Genomic DNA, 7,402 nt, shown 5'->3' with positions numbered 1-7,402 from the left:
GAATTCTGTTTTTGTAGCATTTTCAAGGTTTTGAACTTTTAGTTTTTTGGTTCTGTTTTGGAATTAAAACAATACTTTGAAATCTTATATCGTGAAAAAAGGGCTGTGGCAAATAATTTCTTTTTGGGCTCTGACAGCCTGAGAGAGTCTGTGTGTGTATATGCATGTATGTAAAGTTGTTGGGGTATATATGTGTACTGTTACAGGGTGTTAGGGTGTATGTTTAACATTGCATTGTTGGTGGGTTGTGTGCATGTGTTTACATGCATGTGTGTGATTTGGGCACTGGTTTGAAAGATGGGGAGATCCAAGGTGCAAGTTCCCTGTTCAGAGCAGTTTGTCATCCCAGATCATGCAGGTGGAACAGGGATTGGAGCCCAGGTTTCTTGCATCCTGATCAACAGGCTAAAACATGAGTGCTCATGCCCTTCCCCTCTCTCTGTCATCAAACCTGACATGTCTTTGTGGAATACTTCTACTTTGATTAATAATCATTGTGCCAAAATGTTCCTAACAGCTCCATTTTACACTTCACAATCTCTCACTTCTCATATAGCAAGGATCATCTCTTTCAGATCTTCCCTTACCACCCACTTCTCTAACAAGCCATCATACAATAGACCAATCTATTCCTCACCAATGGTACCTCACTCTGGCATCTTCCTGTGCCAGAATTCTTGTGTGCATCATTTTGTCTGGGTTAGACTGTAAATGCTTTGGGACGGGCCCTGTTACATCATGTTGGCTGTGTAAAGTTGATAATACTCTATGCCCATTTTAAGATCTTATAATGCCAGAGCCTTAAAAAAAGAATATGCTTCAGGTTGTCTACTTATTGTACTATGAACAGCTTATTGTAGGATGAACAGCACTGCACAGTACCTTGCACCAGTCACAATTTAAAAGGTACTAAAATGAACAAACATACGGTTCTAAGCCGCAGGGAAAAATTCAGTTACTTCAGTACAGCAAAGATATACAATAGAGGGTAACTTCCCAAAGTTTTTCTCACAGGTCTTTTCAAAACATGTATTCTCTGCTCCTTTTGTCTTTTAAATAAAATAATAAAATGGGTAACTGTTTCTCACCCATTATGGGGCAATGTAAGATCATATTTTTGAGATCTGAAGTTCACTGCCTCTAGCTGAAAGGAAGAAGTCTTCTTATAAATGAATAGCAAGATTATATTACTTTGTCAGTGTTTATCTTTCTTATGTTTTCTCCAAAGCTTTTAGCTTACTTCTGGGTACTACAGTAGCTCATAAGAGGCCATTACACTGAACTAGAAGTATAGATTAGAATTTCTTGAACCAACTTCGCCTAATAACTTTGCTGAACTTGAAGCTGAATGCAACCAGACTGATTCTTCGCCAACAGGAAAAAACACATGTCCAGCCTTACTCATTGTTCCTATTATGGTGCCCAGTTCCTTAAAGGTTTTCAGAAATCGTACACATAACCCAGCAACGCAGCTTAGAGCAGCACCTGGTCACTGATTTCTGCCACCATAGGGAATCTGATTTACACAAAATACACTCCCTGTATCAGTGCTCATGTGACAAGTTCAATCATTCCCCTCCAGATGCAAGAGTGTCTTTTTCCTGTCCCTTACCTATCCCTGTGAGGTGGCAGTCATTGTTTCAACTTTCCTGTAGGGCAGAATATTTAGCTTCTGGTGAAGCCAAAATATCCCAACTCCATGCTGGCCGAACCTCTACACTCTTCCCTACGTCACAGGCCCTTTAGGCTTAACCAGTGCCCTCTGCTGGTTCCCTGGGGACCAAGGAAGCTCCATCCATGTGCCCCAAGCCAGGAGGCAGGGGCAGGTCTGGCCAGCTCTCCTGGCTTCCTTTTGTTCAGACTGCTGCCTGCAGTCCACACTCCTCCAAAGCATAATGCTTTTTGCATCTACCCTGGTTTCTCTGCTCACTCCTTTCCAGCATCCCCTGCTCCACCTCCCACAGTCCATAGGAACAAGGCCCATACAACATTGTTGTTCTGGGTCAAGCTGGACATGGGCTACACTGAGGCAGAAGCCTGCCTTAAAAGGCCAGCACTTCACATTATATCACACTGCAGAAGGGAGAAATGGATAATAAGTGAAAATGACCCAAAAAGAAAGAAAGGATATAAGAGCAACACATCCAGCACCTTTCTGGACTCTAGCTGTTCTCCCTTCCTTCATGCTCCAGAGGAGATGCTCACAGGTTGACTGGTTGTCAGCAGGGACTCCCAGCTGCGGAAACCTGTTGCCTTCTTGTTCATTCACACAGTTGCAGAAGCAGAAAAGGATCAGGCTTTGCTAGGAAAAGGGAGAAGTTTGTTTTCTTTCATGGGCAGGTCTCTTACTTTGAGTTTTTCAACATGCTTCTAATAATAAGCACCCCTGGATCATTGACTTTAGTACTTCAGCAAATACTATGGAAGCACACACTTACAAGTAAACATACTCTAATTAGCAATTTAATTAAGAGGTTTCTTAGGGTTAACTTAAATTTATGGTGCATTTCCTCTACAGAAAAAGCCTCAATGAGTTGCTGTCAAGTGAAACATTTATTTGCATGAAGACAATGTAATTATTTTTTTTAATATGCTCACTGCAAGTCTCAGGCGCACATACCAGAACGTTAATTTCACAGACTCTGTCACTATAAAAAGAAATAACTCTGCTTATTTGGACTTCTCTAGTATTAATCATGATTTGTGAAAGTGAATTTCTGTTGGTACATGACCTTGTCATGTGGTATGGGGGCCCTCACCTGGGATGCAGTACTGACTGAGTGCTGTGGGATAAGCCCTTACCATAATATGTCCTTTTTTATATTATGAAAGTGAGCCAAGGCATTTACTCTGAAGTGTGGCATGGGCCTTAAGCTTCACATTTCCAGGCACTTTCTAACTGCTTCCTTAACATTATTTTATAGTTTCCTTCCAATGATTTAAGTTTTCTGTCACATGTTTTGGCACCTAGAACTTTTTTTTAAAAGATAAGTATTACTGGAGAAAAATGCTCCGGGCACATTGGCTTTTTGATCCTCCTGTTTGTTTTAGGATTTTTTTTATTTTAATGGTTCAAACATTAATCTATTACTAACCAGGTATTTCAGGATACTGTACCGCACAAAGCATTTTGCCAATGGCCATCTTTTTGCAGGTCCCAAGTCTCTTATCGTTTCAGGGGATGCTTTTACTAGCAGATAGATTAAGAACTTTTTGTTCCTTCTGTTCCATTTACAATGACAATCTGACAGTTATATGCTCAGGACAATAGGAAATCGCCTAAAAACCTAGGATATCTGACAAAAAAATACAATGACTTTGTTGAGCTACCAACATGTTGGGAGATTGTAATTTAACATGAGCCAAGTAGGGGTCTGGGACAGAAGTTTCATAAACTGGTTTGGCCTAAATCAGTTAAGCCTGAGACTACGTTCAACCAGGTTTATCTTAAACCAGTTTCAGCTATTTTGAAACTTAATTTATGTGCACTGAACTTCTGTTCTGTTACAGATTTAAACCAGTTTCTGATGACCTAAGCCATTTTATGTGCAACTTCTGTCCCTAGCCTAAGTGTAGTCACTCCTTTCTGCTTGACCCTCGAAGTAGTAATTAAAAACTGAATTTCAATATTATTTTAAAAGTACAGTATGTTCTTAGCTAGAACTATGTCATAAGCAGTTTATAAACTGGAATAAGTAACAGCAGAGCAAAAATTAACTCCACCCAAACTTACTTCAGCTATAGGTGCCAAAATAACTGGAAAAAACAACTTTTCCCATAAAAGCATAATTAAGTATAACAAAGCATTCATGCTGTTTTTGTTTTCACATCTCTGTAAAAACAGTTTTTCTTTATATTTTTCCTAAAAATGCAACAAAACTGCTTTAGCAGACAACCCTGAATACTAGTCAAAAGAGACATGAAACCATGGCCATAGCTGCACAGCCGGCCAGAGGTCACTGCAGCATACAATGCTGTCCACCTAGGTTATACTGAATCCTGTATGGCTTCTAATAAATGGATAAACCTATAAAAATGCAGTTTAAGCTGTGACCTTTTCTGGGGAGGTGAAATGATGTAATTTGTTCTTTTTTATGCATAGTCCAAACTGTGTAGATGCATATAAGCTCAGGAGGTCTGTTCCAGTGTGAAAAAAATGGAATAAAGCATAAAACCAAGAGGCAGCAAACAGACTTCAAGCTTCATAAATATCCGTTTTACAATTACAAAATTACAACTATGAAAATGTATCGAAATGCTGGTCTCTTTCTTGCATATTGTCTTGGAATGAATGCTGCTATAGATTTAGTTCTGCTTAGAACAGAAAAGATCTGGATTGTGTTTTTGTTGAAATTGGCTCTTAAAAATATTTCTTCACTCTCCAAAATGATTATATCATTCACAAGTACTTGACAGAAGCCAACTCTATATTAATATTGATGCTCACTTCATAGTATTGTAGGATTTTACAACATTTTTAAAATAAAGCCTTGTAAACAACATAATGTAACTTGTTGGCTGCTAATAGATTATTTTTAAATGAAAGCTTGAAGAAAGACATAGATCAAATTTTTGTTCCCTCTGTGACTCAAAATATAAATCTTTAAGATAGTTTTGAAGACCAGACCTAGTTCTTCAGGTGGAAAGTCAAATCTTGTTATCCCTGTTACAAAAGAACATTTTCTGACAGCAAAAACTGAAATGTGGTTGTTAAAAATGCTATATCTATTGTACCTCTGTGAGTTATAACTCATACATACAATCTGCAGAGTTGTAACTGCATCTTCTTAGTGAATAATTTTACAGTTTGTAGGGGTCTGGGCTAAAAAAAATAGCACTGATAATGCTGAATCCCTTTAATAGACCTAAGTTTGCAAATTAACCAGCAGAAACTTTGAGCAGTTTTGAATCTACACAGGTGTATTTAGGGCTTGATCCTGACACTGCATGTGTGTAGTGCTCTGTATTTAAGAAAAAGATACAAAAAGATGAGCAGAGTAGTGATCATGAAACTCATACCCAACTGAAGATGGTTGTTAAGCGTCTCCTGCCTATTAGTTGTAATATGAACAGGTAATACATACAGCAGCTAAATTCTTCATTAGTATGAGGGAAACTGCTAAAGAGCATATCTCCTCAGGCACACTTTAAATTAAGGGACTGAGTACAAGAGAACTAGAAACTACAATGACTTAGTGCAAAGAACCACTCAGTCTCTCAGCTTCTAATGGCAACGTGGTGGATGGAATAACTGTATAAATCTTGTTGTGCATTGTGTAAGGATCTGCATATCAGGGCTGTACTTTGGTTTTCTGGGATAAAGAGTAGCAGGCAAATGAGAGAGCTCTAATTCTATCTTTTTACTCACTTTGGCCATGTCCAGACAAGTGAACACATGCCTGTTGCAGCATCTCAAAGTAGGTTGAGATGCCGCAGGAGGCACGCTGGGAACAAAAAAACATTCCCCACACTGCATATTTTACAGCGTGGACTCTAAATTTGATACCAGAAAATCCCAATATAAAAAACATTGAAAGAAGTGGTGCAGGGCACACTCCTGGAGCATGCCCTAAAGCAACTAGAGGCTGAATCCTCCATAGAGATGCCTTAGCACAGGAGTAGGCAACATTTTTTGGCCAAAGTGTCAACCCCCCCATGCCTACCTTGGAAGGTGCCGGAGTGCCAGCATGCCAAAAAAAACAAAACAAGGGCAGGGGGTACGTGGCAGGATGCCCTGCTTGTGCCCCTTGCCCCTCATCCCTTGCCCCTGCCCTGCTCATGCCCTTTGCCCCCCACCCAAAGCCCCTGCCCCCCAGCTTAGGCTCTGTGGCCATCAGCAGCTACCCAGAACCTGGGCCAGCTGCAAACATCTGCTGTGTCTCCACCCCCAGCCCTGGCCCCAGCTGCCTCCCAGCCCCAGACCTGGACCCGGGCTCTGGTGAGGCAGCACATACCGGCAATGCTCCCTGCTGTGCTGCCCTTGCCACTGCTTCTGCAGAGCAGCATTGCAACCTGGCGCAGCAGGGCACAGCGGGGGGTGCAGAAGGCTGCCTGCTGCTCCCCCGCTGCCCTGCCCACACTTCCCCTGTAGGTGGGGGCAGCAGCAAGGGGCACAACCCTGCGTGCTGCCCATGCTGTTCCCATGTACATTGGGGAAGTGTGACCCAGGCAGCATGGAGCTTGTAGCAGCAGGCAGCTTCCTTGTGGCCCCGCATGCACTGCTGCTCTGGGTCGCACACACTGTGATCCTAGCCCTGCTACCCTCCCTTGGGCCCTCTGGAGCACAGCATGTGAGACCTGGAGCAGCAGTGCACAGAGGGGCTGCACAGGGAAGCTGCCTGCTGCTGCAAGCTCCATGCTACCTGTTAGAGCCAGGCCAGAGGTGGGGAGGCAGCAGCTGTTTGTAGCCTCCCGGCTGCAGCTGGCCCAGGTTCTGGGTATCTGCTGATAACCATGGAGCCCAGGCTGCTCCCTGCAGGGCTTGCAGCCTCCCAGCTGCCTGCTGGGAGCAGCCTGGGCTCCCGGCTGGCAGCAGCTACCTAAGGAAAATGGCCTCACGTGCCATGCTCAGCACGCGTGCCGGGGGCTCCTGACCTCTGCTCTAGCATCTGACCAGTGTCTTTATGCCTTCTGTGTGTCCTTGCTGCTCCAGCATGCTGCCTCAGTGTGCTGGAGCAAACAGGAGCAGGGCAAGGTTGCAGCGGTGGATCAGACCCAGGCTCTGTCCCTGGTAAGTAGGGATGTGGGGGTGAAGGAGACTGTGGGTGTGGGGGGACTGGGTATGGGTATAGGGGCTATGTGGGAGCGGTGGGTCCCCCGCTTGCCCCTGCACACAGTGCCCAGCTCCTCCTCTGCAGCAGCAGCGGGCTGTTGGGGCTTTCATGGCCAACTCCTGGAAGAGACGTGTGGCAGCGGCAAGTGGCACATGGTGCCAGCCCAACCTACTGGCACACACCCTCAGGCAGGACTGGGCTGGCTCTTACTGTCACCCAGGCTCCAGGCACCACATGCAAGAGCCATGCATCCTCAGGCTGGGCCAGGCCAAGCCAGGTCCTGCCTCCATGGAGCCAGCCCAGCGGCACGTGGGACACATGGAGGCAGGACCTGGCCCAGGCTGAGGGTGTGTGGCTCTTGCTTGCAATGCTAGGAGCCCAGGTGACAACAAGAACTGACCCAGTCCTCCTCAGTGGTGTGCACCAGTGGGCTGGGCCAACACTATGTGCCATGTGCAGCTACCGGGGGTCCCTCCCAGGAATTGGTCACAAGTGTCCCGATGGCCCACTGCTGCTGCTGCGGGGGAACTATGCACAGTGCAGGGGTTGGGCAGAGGATCCACCCTTCCCCCACAGTCCCCCCCCACAATCCACCCACACACCCACCAAAACCCCCATCCACAAACCCC

This window comes from Crocodylus porosus, unplaced genomic scaffold (assembly GCF_001723895.1).
Source record: "Crocodylus porosus isolate Cpor-Errol unplaced genomic scaffold, CroPor_comp1, whole genome shotgun sequence".
Classification (NCBI taxonomy): domain Eukaryota; kingdom Metazoa; phylum Chordata; order Crocodylia; family Crocodylidae; genus Crocodylus; species Crocodylus porosus.
Note: the sequence above shows the minus strand (reverse complement) of the source record.